This window comes from Galeopterus variegatus, unplaced genomic scaffold (genome assembly GCF_000696425.1).
Source record: "Galeopterus variegatus unplaced genomic scaffold, G_variegatus-3.0.2 Scaffold5109, whole genome shotgun sequence".
Classification (NCBI taxonomy): Eukaryota; Metazoa; Chordata; class Mammalia; order Dermoptera; family Cynocephalidae; genus Galeopterus; species Galeopterus variegatus.
In genome coordinates this window covers 153,427-166,483 of record NW_007731220.1, presented here as the reverse complement: position 1 = coordinate 166,483, position 13,057 = coordinate 153,427, and the positions used below count along the sequence as shown (strand labels likewise).

At 38.4% G+C, this 13,057-nt stretch overlaps 1 long non-coding RNA gene across 1 annotated transcript; it reads right to left on the bottom strand.

Moving 5' to 3' along the window:
* Positions 1-7,448: 7,448 nt before the first annotated feature.
* LOC103604383 lies at positions 7,449-12,026 on the bottom strand. The gene is made up of 2 exons (XR_551709.1): positions 8,876-12,026; positions 7,449-7,872 (listed from the first exon to the last, which is right to left on the bottom strand). It is a non-coding gene; the product is annotated as an uncharacterized LOC103604383 (long non-coding RNA).
* Between the last annotated feature and the right edge of the window lie 1,031 nt (positions 12,027-13,057).

The window sequence follows — 13,057 nt, the reverse complement described above, 5'->3', positions numbered from 1 at the left end:
CTGACCCTGACCCGGTCCCTGACCCTGACCCTGACCCTGACCCTGACCCCGGACCCGGATCCTGACCCTGACCTGGACCGTGACCTGGACCATGACCCGGACCCTGACCCCTGACCCGGACCCTGACCCCTGATGCTAAATATTCTCTAAATCCGTCCACGTTGCTGTGAGGTATATCATTTCAGTCTTTTTTCAAGTGAAAAGTATTCCATTATGTAGACATACCACATTTTCCTTACCAGCTCCTGTGGTGATTGATATTTAGGCTGCTTCCAACTTTTAGCTCGTATAAATATTGCTGCAAAAAACATGGGAGTACAGATAAGGCTTTGACCTGATGATTTCCATTCGTCCGGGCATATTCTCAGCCCTGGAATAGCTGGGTCATATTGTACATCTATCTGCAATTGTTTGAGGACACTCCATCCAATTTTCCATAAACACTGAACCATTTTCCAGTCCCATGAACAGTGTAGTAGGTTTCCTTTTTCTCTGCGTCTTTGCCATCATTTATCATTCTTAGTCTTTTAGATATTAGCCATCCTATCTGGATTGAGATAGTATCTCAAATTAGTTCTGACTTGCATTTTCAAAATGATGAGTGGTACTGAGCATTTTTTCATGTGTCTCTTAGCCTTTCATATATATTCCTTTGAGAAATGCCTATTCAGCTCCTTTGTCATCTTTTAATTGTGTTACTTGGTTTTTTTGCTCTTCAATTATTTGAGCTCCTTCTATATTCTGGATACTAATCCTTTGTCAAATGTATATTTTGCAAATATTTCCTCCCACTCTGTATGTTGTCTTTTTGCTCTGTTAATTGTTTACTTTGCTGTGCAGAAGCTTTTTAGTTAGATATAATCCCATTTGTTTATTCTTTGTTTGGTTGCCTGTGGTTTTGGTGTTGTACTCAAAGTCTATGCCCAATCCTACTTCCTGAAGTGTTTCCTGTATGTTTTCTTTTAGGAGTTTGATTGTCTCTGGATGAGTAGATGAGTATGTAATTCCTTAACCCATCTTGAGTTGATTTTGGTGTAAGGCAAGAGGTACAGGTCTAGTTCTATCCTTCTACATTTGGATGTCCAATTTTCCCAGCACGATTTACTAAAGAAGCAATCTCCTCTTCAATGTGTGTTCTTGGTGCCTTTGTCAAAGGTCAGATGGCTGTAGGTGTCTGGGTTGATATCTGAGTTTCCTGTTCTGTTCCATTGGTCCATGTGTCATTTTTATTTTTTATTTGTTTATTTATTTTTATTGAATCATAATTTATTATACATATTTTTGGAGTTCAACATTGACATGTTGATCAAATCAATATTACTAGCATATATATTGTTAAAAATAACACTTATTCTTAATGCCCCTTGTCCAATCTCTCCCCCCTCCCTTTTTCCCCACCTCTAATTACCCTAGGTTTCTTATCTCTTTCTGAAATAGTAATGGTTACTCTGTTGATTTGTTGCCTACGTGATCTGTCCAATGATGAGAGGTGTGTTTAGGTCCCCAAATATTACTGTAGACCAGATGCTACTTCTGTCACTCTGGAATGAGCTTTGTGGAGAAGGCACCTTCTTCTTTTCTTTGGTCTCTTCTGGTGACTCTCCTTCTGTCGATACACTTCAGTGGCTGACAGACCATCTACATGGTAGTTGTGGCATCTAGCCACTTTCATGGCAGCCCTGGTTACTGTGGTGGCTGTGGAGGGCCACCCACATGGAGGTAATGTTTTGGGCATTCTTCTTACCTAGTTGGTGGTGGCATTGGCAGTGTGCCTGGTTGTGGGAGGGGATCTGATCCCATTTTCATACCTCAGGACCCAGAGTGGGCTGCATGGTGCTGGTGGTGTGCATGGTTGTGCGAGGAGGGTATGGTCCCCAGCTCCTTACCTCAGGGCACTAGAGGGGCCCTGTGGTGCTGATGGTGTGCCTGATTGAGGGAGGCGGGAACAGTCCCTGGCTCCATGCCTCAGGACTGAAATGAGACCATTAATATTTAGTATGAAATTTTCTCTGTGGTTGTGGGTATTTTGTTTTTTCTTTCAGTTCTGTTTTGTATTATTTTCTGTTCCCACCATTTAAACTCTGCACTGGAAGAAATTTGTTGTCCTTTGCTTCAAAAATGGGGGAACTTCCTGTGGGGATGAGCACTTGAGTTCTGTGGTTGAGCAAATTTCTACTTTGCTGCTGTTTCCCTAGGGAAGACTTTTTGTACAGCTCAGGTTTAGTGGTTGACTTCATAGGTACTTCCAGCTCATAAGAAATCCAGTGCACCTGGGTTATGTAGAAACTCTGGTCTGGGACTGAGTCTTTTCCCCAAACTGCACACCATGAAATTCTGTATTCCTGACCAGACTCCACTGAGCGGTCCTGCACTGATTGCGGGACAGATCAGCTGTCCTTGCTGTATCCCAGCAATCCCCTGGTGCGCTGGTCTCCCCCACCACCCATGCTGCAAACACTTCCCATGGGATGGGCTGTGTGCTGTTCCCTTGCAATGATTCGCTGTCCTCTGATTGGCTCCTTTTTTTCAGTTGTTCTGGCTCCTCGCTCCTATGTGGGTCCACAGGTACACTGTTAGTGGTCTTGCTGGCATGGGGGCCACCAAGGCCCTTTTCTTCCCTACTGCCTCTAAGCAACTTCATACAAAGGGCACAGCTGCACCTTTTGCCAGGTCCTGCTCCATGTGCTCACCAGCTCCAGCCTGGAAGTACCAGGGGCTCAAAATGATAGGAGAGGTTCTTTCTCTCATCATGGCTTCCCCCACCTTCATGCACTCTGTAGGTCTCTCTTCCTCTTCCCCTTAGCTCTAGCGGCCCCAGCTTGGCTGTTCTTGCTTTTTCATAGTTGCAAATTGGTTGATTTGTGAGAGAGAGTGATGCTGGGGACCGTCTATTCTGCTATCTTGACCAGAAGTGTGTGTGTCTGTTTTTATGCCAGTACCATGCTGTTTGGTTACTATAGCTTTACAGTATAGTTTCAAGTCAGGTAGTGTTGTGCTTCTGGCTTTACTTTTTTGGCTCAGGATTGATTTGGCTATTTGGGGGTCTTTTATTATTCCATATCAGTGTTAGAATTTTCTTTTTTTTCATTTCAGAGAATAATGTCATTGGAATTTTGATGGTGGTTGCATTGAATCTGTAGATCACTTTGGGTAGTATGGACATTTTCAAAATGTTGATTCTGCCAATCCAAGAGCATGGGATAGCTTTTCATCTTCTTGTATTCTCTTTAATGTCTCTCAACAGTGGTTTGTAGTTCTTGTCATAGATTTTTCACATCCTTGGTTAACTTTATTCCTAGGTATTTAATTTTTTTGGTGATGACTATTGTAAATGGGCTAGTTTTCTTGATTTCTTTTTCTGCTAGTTCATTGCTGGAGTATAAAAATGCTAGATTTTTGCATGTTCATTTTGTATCCTGCATCTTTGCTGAAATCATTTATCAAGTCTAGGAGTTTTTTGTAGAGTCTTTAGGCTGGTCTGTATATAGGATCATATCATCTTCAAAGATGGACAATTTCAGTTCATCTTTTCCATTCTGGATGCCATTTATTTCCTTCTCTTCCCTGATTGCTCTGCCTAGTTCTTCCAACACTATGTTGAATAGGAGTGGTGAAAGCGGGCATCCCTGTCTTGTTCCTAATTTAAGGGAAAACTTTCAACTTTTCCCCATTCAGAATGATATTTGAAGTAGGTTTGTCCTATATGTCTTCAATTGTTTTGAGATACTTTCCTTCTATACCCAATTTATAGAGTATCATAGACGAATGTTGAATTTTGTCAAATGCTTTTTTGGCATTTATAGAGATAATCACATCTTTTGGCTTTGATTTTTTTGATGTGGTGTATAACATTTACTGATTTGCATATGTTGAACCAACCTAGCATCCCTGCGGTGAATCCCACTTGATCATGGTGTATGATTTCATGTATGTGTTGCTGTATTCTATTATCTAGTATTTTACTAAGAATTTTTGTAGACACTAAATCTAGACAAAGATACAACAAACAAAACAACAGGTCATATCATTGACGAATTTTTAATTGAAATAAAATATAATGTAACAGTACATCAGACAGTATCACACTTTGTACAGAGATTTTTGTGTGTAAAAATGTGCTTCCATTGTTCAAGACTGTACAGGTGTGTATTGAGTTCAAATATAAAATGTATTTCTTACCATGGCCTGAATTTCAAAAATACTTGAAACCCACAAGTTATTCTTGGTCATTATTTTTGCCTTTGAAATATGTTCATCCAGTTCCTTGTAATGTGGTAATCACACATATCTGCCTACTAAGGTGGAAGGTCTTATTTCCTACTCTGCTTGCATGTGTGCATGTGTGTGTGTGCGTATGTGTGTGGGGGTGGTTGTGATACTCTCTTGCATGTTCTGTGCTGCAATTGCTCACTGCTCCATGGTCCAAGGCCTGGAATAAAGATCTCAGCCCAAATGTACTGGCACACATTATAAAATATAATTAGGGGAGTGAGGTCACCATGAGTATGTTTTGACAATGAGGTAAAATAAGAGTGGAGCCTCAGGTGCCTGAGAGTGCAGGGCAACTTGGACCAATTCAGATGTGCCACAAAAAGTGCTGGCTCAACCCTTATTAGGACCTTTCTGTCCTCTTCTTTTCAGAACTCTTTTCTTCATCACCTTCACCCTAACTCTCTTAATGCCACCCTTTAAAAAAAACTAAGCCCTATCTCCCTCTTTGACTTGTGTATTACCATCTGGTTTGAATGAGGCATTGGGGCTCCAGGACCTGCAGGCTGTGATCAGAACACATCAAAAGCTCTTTATTGCCCCATCACTGTCTCTTTCTTATCAATTTTGGTTTGTGGACTCTCTCCAATCTGCTTCTTTCCCACACTCGGTTCTTCCTCCTACTCCTCATTATGTGGCTCTCAGGCTGGTGAAGGGCATAAGTCCTGAAGATCACTTAAAAGCAGACAGGGTAAAGTTTTACTAACAAGATAAGAAAAAAAAAGGTGATAAAGAAGAGGTTAGAATTTCCCTGTTTACCTTTACATGTTTAGAGCGGGCACTTTTATGGGAAAGTGTGTATTATGTTTCTAATATGTCAGATTTTGTTGGCTAAGCAAGTTGCTAAGGGCAGCTCACATTTAAAGGAAGTTACTTTTTATCTCAAAAATGGGAATGGGAAAGAATTTGTGACTGCCTTTAATCTATCACAAATGTCATTGTTACAATACATTTGATCAATATATGTTCTTATTTCCTTTGACATTTCTTTTATTCACAAATTATTTAGAAGTGTATTTAATTTTTAAAAAATTTGAGGCTCTTCTGGATTTATTTTTCTTGATGATTTCCAATTTTATTTTGTTTTGTTTAATTTGAGAAAACAAGTTATAAGATGTCAATCTTGAGCCTTGTTTTATCAGTTAGCATATGTTCTGTCTGGGTGACTGTTCATGTAGTACTTTACAGTTGTCAGTCAGGTCAGGACAGTGTCATTCATGTCTGCATTCTTACTGATATTTCATCTGGTGGTCTCATATATTAATGAAAAGAATATTAATTGTACAACTGTAACTGTGGATTTTTGTGTGTATTTCCTGATTATTTCCTTGGAGTTTATTTAAATGTCTTTTGAAGCTTTGTTTTTAGGCACTTACACATTTATAATCACTATAACATGTAAGATACATTTATTTTGATGAAAAATCTCTTTATCTGTGGTAGTACATTTTGTGTTGAAGCTTACCTTGTCTGGTAGTAAGACCTCAACTTGAACTTTTAGTTCATAGACTTTGTATAGTATACACCTACTTTTTTAAAAGTAGTTTTCCTTTCACTCAGTGTCTTTGTATTTAATGTGCTTCTCTGTGGGTAGAATATAGGTAAGTCTATTTTTTAATCAAACCGGATAATCTCTGCCTTTATTTAAGTATTTACTCAATTTCCATAAGATTATTCATACGGTTGAATTTCCTATACCAAAAGAAGCCCATATCCAGAAACTTTACAGATGAATTCTACCAAACCTTTGGAAAGATTTACTCTCAACTCTTCCTAAACTCTCCAAAAAACAGAAGAGGTAGAGATACTTCGCAATTCAATTTATGAGACCAATATTATCATGATAACAAAACCATGCAAAGACCTCATAAGAAAAGAAACGTTCTCACCAATATGTCTTATGTAGATGTAACAATCTCCAATAAATTACAAACAAACAGAATCCAGCAACACATAAACATAATTATACTCTGACCAAGTTGGATTCACTTCAGGAATATAAGGTTAACTAACAGCCCCAAATCTTTTAATATTAAATACCTTATCAATAAAATAATTAACAAGATCACAAACATCTAAATAGATAAAGAAAATACATTTTTTTCAGAATTCAACTTTCTTTGATGATGAAGACACTAAACAAAGTAAGGATAAAGAAGACCATTCTCAAATTGATAAAGGGCATATAAAACCTCACAGCTAACATTATCCTCAATGGTAAAAGTCTGTATCCTTATTTTCTAAATATAAAAACAAGATAAATGTATCCACTTACACCACATCTATTTGTAATTTTACTTAAGGTACTAGTCAGAACCATTTAGCTACTGTTAAATATATATTTTTAAAAAATAAAAAATGCAGAATCATATAAAAGATACCTCGTATGAAAATTTTTTTAATTATTTTTATTCACAGATGACATGATCTTATATTTAGAAAATCATGAGGAATTCACTGAAAACTCTTAGAGCTAATAAATGAGTTTAGAAAAGTAACAAGATACAAGAACAATATGCAAAAAATAGTTGTATTTCTTTACACAGTAAATGAACAATAGAAAAATAAAATTAAGAATGCAATTCTAGTTGTCATAGTATCAAAAGTGAAATACTTAGGAATAACTTGAAGAAAAATGTCTAAATTGACCACTTCAATATATGACTAGTGTGTAAACACCTGGATATCATCTCTGAGCCTACTCTCCTTGGCTCTTAGGATGTCACCTTCCCAGAGTGAGGAAAGGGATTGCATTCTTGGTCTTTATATCATTAAATATTGGCTCAGATATTCTCATCTGAATAGGAAAAAATAAAACACACACAGAAAATGTGTTTTCCCTTTGCTCTCACAGCACGATCATCAACACAGAAGACCAACATCTGTGACCAAATGTGTGGGGGTTTCTCCCCACTATCAAGCAAGCAAGCAATTGTGCAGAAGATACCAGCTGAGTGTCCACCGATTCAATTCAATTCTGACACAGCCTACCTAGAGATAGCAATACATCTCACAGGTTGAGGGCTGAGTCTCCAAGATATCCCCTCACTTTGGCTGCCAGTCACAAGTCCAGGCCTCTAAAACATCTGACCAAACAGCTATAAATTAGGGTTCCACAACCTTTTCCTTGGGTTCAATTAGGTTGCTTCACTTACTCAAAGGACTCAAGGAAACATGTATGTACACTAATTGGTTTATTATAAAGAATATCACAAAGCACAGAGACAAAGAGATGCATAGGAGGAGGTATGGGTGATGGGGTGTGGAGCCTCCATGACCTCCCCAGCTGGTCACCATCCAGGAACTTCCACGTGTTCAGCTATCTGGAAGCTCTTCTAATCCTGTGTTCTTCAGTTGTTATAGAAGCTTCATTATGTAGGTAGGATTGAAGCATGGACAACCATGTAGAAATGTGATTGGACCAAAAGGGTATGATCTAACACTAACAGACTAGGTGGGGAAATCCAAAAAGACCTATTTGTTCAGGTTCTTTTTGACCTCTCTGTGCAGCATTCCTTCCTCTCTGGCATGGGGCAGAGCTCCTCCTGAAATGGGGCTCTTATCACCTTTGATCAGCTAAGATGGGTCAGGGGACTTCCTGTCCTAGGGAGAAAAAGGAGCAGGTAAGAAAAAAAAGCAGGAAAGGGTAAGAGAGTAGCATGAGTGAGGAACTGAAGATGAAAAATGATATATAAATATTATAATGTCTACCATCCAAATGTTTATTACTGACTCAAAATTATGGACAGAAGACTGAGGACCACAAAGAGAAAATGACACTCCATATTAGAGGATAGACTATCAGTCGCTGATTCACTCCCACTTAACACCTGTCAATCATCATGTATTTAACAAAGAGCAGATATCACATCAATAGATCTTTAAGTTAGAGCCTGGGATCCAGGAGTCTGAGGAAGAGAGGCTTTAGGTGATAAAGTCTGAGTCAAAATGGCTCTGGGGAGATCAAGACTGAGTTGCCTAGATTGGTAGGGGAGTCACTGAGGGGCAATTGTAGGATCAGACAAAACACAGGAATTAAAACATGACTGAACATCCATCCACATTAGAAAAATAGAAAACCAGGGATCAGTGTTAAGCAAGAGTCACCGCTCTCACACCCCTTACTCCCTCACCCTGAAACATCATTCCTTTCTTACTCTAATCTTCATTTTACATGCATCCACATCAACCTGGATAACTCACACAGTCCCTGTTGGAGGATGAAGAGTAGTAGTAGCAGGAGCTCTGAGAAACCCTTGTGTGAGAGACTTTGCCTAGTTTCTGGCATAAATCAGGGAAGGAAGCACAAGGCTCAGGTTCCCCCCCCAAAAAAAAAATAATAAGTAAAGATTTAGTAGATGGATAGATGGACAGGTGGATGGAACTTGAGAGTCTGGGCAAATAATTTTTAGAAACTGGCATGTAAATTAGAACAAGAATTATGAAGTGTACTTTCCCTATACCCCTGGTATTTTATTCTAATATGCAGTATCCACTAGAGCTGAGTTTTCACTGAGTAATATAATCCATTGAAGACACACAATTTAGTTTAGTTGGTGAGAAGAAACATTTTTATAGTAGATTAGAAGAGAGTTATATTAATTACCTGATTGTTAACAAACTAAGAGAAAAACTGGAGACTTCTTTTTTGCATTAGAATAGACTGCAAAAAAAAAAATACATGTGGGTTTTACAACCACAATACCTTTAAACAAATAAAAAAAAAGTTAATGTTAGATATCATCAACTACTTTACCCACATTCAAATTTCCCCCATGCAACCCACAATGTGTCAGGTTGTCAAACCAGGATTTAATAAAGAAGCAGAATTTCACATGCTGTCATGTGAGTACAGACCAGAGCAGAGGCCTGTGGAAATGTGTTCTCTTCAGTAACATCACCAGCAGAAGACCATGAAAAAGATCTTTCGTATTTCTTCTGCACATGTACTGCTTCATCCATTCTCACCATCTTCTGCCAGGACATTTCAGACCCTGCAGCTCTCTGACGCTGCTCTGTAGGCTGTGGGTTTGGGTTTTGTGTCTCTAACGTTAAGTGTGAGAATGGAAGAGGAGCCCCTGAGGACCTCAGGGAACCCTGGTGAGTGGTATCTGTGTCCCACCACTTGGTGAAGTAGAAACTTTGGTGGATCTTGTTTGGGCCAGACCTGACATGCCATTGTGAGCTGAGGGTCCAGGCCAGGCCAGGTGGCCAACACTAGCATTGGGGTGTGCAGATCTGGGTCTGTGAAAGGAGTCGCTTGAGCTGTGCTTTCAGTGATTGCTTTATCAGAAGAAGGTGCGCTGCCAGGACACCAGGCGCTTTTGTCTAGTTGTACAAAACCTGGTTCCTGAAGCTGAGCAAATGAATCGGGGAAGGATTTTTCAGAAAGTGTGCATGTGGGAGGTCTGTAGTGTGACTTCACATTACAGCTCTGACACTGAAGGATATGGGCAATGTTACTAGCCTAAATAACATTCACTTCACCCAGGTGTAAGTTGATGAGTGTATTAACAGTACTAGGGAAATGTCCCTGGATTCACACAGAAATAATTGTGAAGTGTGTTTAGACCACAAGTTACTATATGGCAGTTGTATTTATGGGGTTTCTTGGTGTCTATCCAGCAAGTGAAATTTCTGTTCCCCTCTGGTACTGTGCAGCCTGCCTAGCATTCCTGGTTTGAGTTTACAGAAGTTCATACAGGACCTAGTTCCCCAGGACAGTGGCTTCTAGGAGAGAAATTTGGGTACTAGATGATGGTCTGGTTTTCTTTAAAGTAAAGGAGGTTTACAAAGTTTGAAGGAACGCACCTTATAAATAGACTTTTGACATGAAAGAACACTTTTAAGGCCTGAACCCTCTCACTAACATTTCAGAGCAGAGCCAAAAGAGTTCCAGAAAGCACAAGACCCTGGCTTTCCATGTCCCAAGCAATTATTGATCCTATTGCCTGCAGTGAACAAGAGCTGAGTGATATACATTTTCTGGAAGCTGTAAATGACTTGATGATATTGGAAGGTTTGAACCAATTTACAGAAGGGAGAGGTGAGTCTGACTGATAATGATAGATAAGAACATAGAAAATGTTACTTATTGGAGGGGTCTTGAAGATGTGGATTGGGGCACATTGATACCCTATCATACCTGAGACAATCTCTTTACACTGCTCTCTAAACACTCTTCTATTTTTATTTTATTTTATTTATTTTTAATTTTCACACTTCTACTTTAGAAATTTCCCCTCAGTGATTGTTTTTAGAGCTTGAGATCTCTTAAAGCTAGTCTATCACCCAATTTGGCATCTAGAGATATGCTTGTGATCCATCCATCCTGAGATCTTTATGCTCTTGTATTTTCAATTTTGCCACAATTAACACAAAACAAGCATTTGTTTTTACAATAATTTTTGTGACAGTGAAGTCAACTTGAGATCATTTCGTTACATTGAAGTCAAATTACACACATTGCTTTACAATGCCTTATTTTAAACATCCATATCTATTTTTAATCCTAACACTTTCTGGAGATTATCTGAATATAAAGGTTTGATAACAAGTGTTTTTCCCTAATGTCAGTTATCTGTTCCTAAAAATCATAAATTGTGCACAAAAATAATAATCCTATTTTACATCATTTGAAATGGGAAAATCAGACTGCATGACATTTGCTCAAAACCCACAAAAACTAAAGCACTGTACAGTGTTCCCATGTAAGTATCAGAATGTTATGATGTAAGAAACTTAAGACATGTTCTTTTAATCTTCAGGAAATTGTTTTTGTTTTATGCACATAGCTTCAACTACATTGAAGTTCATTAAGTTGATTTTTCTGTGGTTTTCAAAACTTCTACTTTTGATTCTAAATTTCTACTTAGTAAATTTCGCATGTAATCGAAAAAGGTCTCTTGCACTCTTCAAATGGGTAAAAATATTGGCTTTCATATGCTTAATCAGCCCTTCCTGTGTAAGAAATCAACAAAAATGTATTGGCTTTAAAAGAATCATTTAATTTAATCATCTTTCTATGGATCAGAATGTGGGCTGAGCACAGTTGGGAAATTCCTCTGCTGGTGTTGTCTGGAATACGGATGAGGTTGTAGGCACCTTGCACCTTGACTGAGGCTGGTTGGTTCAAGATGGGTTTGCTACATGTCCTGTGTATGCTGACTCTAGGCTAGATGTTTTTTCTCCAACAGAATAGCCCCAGGCTTCATCCTAATATACATGCTTCCAAGAATGCAGGCTCTAGTAGCAGGTACTTCTTAAATGTATGTTTGCATCACATTTATTGATGTCCTCTTGACCAAAGCAAGTCCAAGAGCAAAGCCCTTGTAGTCAGAGGGGACTACATGAGGGTGTGGATACCTGAAGGTTTGTCATTTGGAACCATTTCTGGAACAGTATAACACAAGAAATGTAATTGTGTATTTTTTCTACATAAATTTGAGTAAAAAATGTTGAATTACAACATGCATATGTTCCAGAATATTTACATATATAAATGCTAGAAGCGTTGTAGTGGAAACACTTATTTGGAGTCCTGATTTGTATCACTGTATTAATAGGAAAATAGATCATATAGTCCAAATTTTTTATATGGTTGCTTTTTACCTCCCGTTCCCCCAACTTCTCTGGCTAAAAATCATAGTACTATAATGAATAAAGGTGGGGAGGGTGGACATCTTGATCTTTTTTCTGATCTTCAAGGAAAAGTTTTTAACTTTTCACCACTGGGGATGGTATTAACTTTGGGGTTGTCATATGTGGCATTTAAGATGTTACAGTACTTTTCTGTTAACGTAGAAAAAGATGCAGTAGAGAACAATAATCTCCAAATACGTTGAGGTTATTCAAGAATATAAAATTGGATTAAAATCTGGAATGGACACCATGACAAGCCATGGAGGCATTCTGTGAGGGAAGGGTGCGAGAAAGTTTTTATTGGCATAAGGGAAAAGTTCACATAAGCTGCTTGGAAACAGTTCATTGGTTTTGGAGTCTCAGAGTCAGATTTGTCATCAGTTCATTGGTTGAGATGCCCTTATTGGGCAGTTTGTTTTTGGAGCATTTATCTGACATGGCAAAAAAAAAGTCTAATGATCAACTTTGTTACAGAACTGTGTGTTTGTACAAAGCTGGAGATGCATGGAAGATGTGAAGAGATTTCTGATGAGTTTTTAGAAGGTCCGTGGGAAAAATTCTTACCTCAGACAGGCAAACATGAGTCCCCCTCTTTTGTGCCTCTTCTGGCTCTATTTTTTCTGTGTATTACGGAAATTAATTCCATCAACTTTTACGTTTTCTTCTCTTATCAAGAGCTTTATTTGAAATCATCATTGATAAATAAGTCCAATGTCAGATTTTATGTGTACCTTGATTCTGGGATGAACATGTTCCAGTCAGCAGATCTGGTCTCAAGATGGGGGTAATGAACTTCTGTAAGTCAGTGCCAGGAGCCTTTTAATCGCATTTGAGAAAGGAAGAGGCTTGAAACAGTTCCTTTTCAGCCTGGGTTGTCTAGATTTTATCTTTAAGTTTAATTTATCTATCTTTTAGGTATTAGTTATCATCTCAGCACTGCACAAACACTGTTTTGTGAGGATTGGCATTTCTATACAGATTTAATAATGAGTACATAGTTTAAAAGTGAAATGCAGAGTAAAAATACCAGCAACATGACCATTCCAGGTTGTGTAATGGTTGTAAGCCATCAACCTAGACTTAAAAGCATTCAATTAAATAAATCAAATGATATTGGAGAACTAGGTGAGGCTTGCAGTACTCTTAT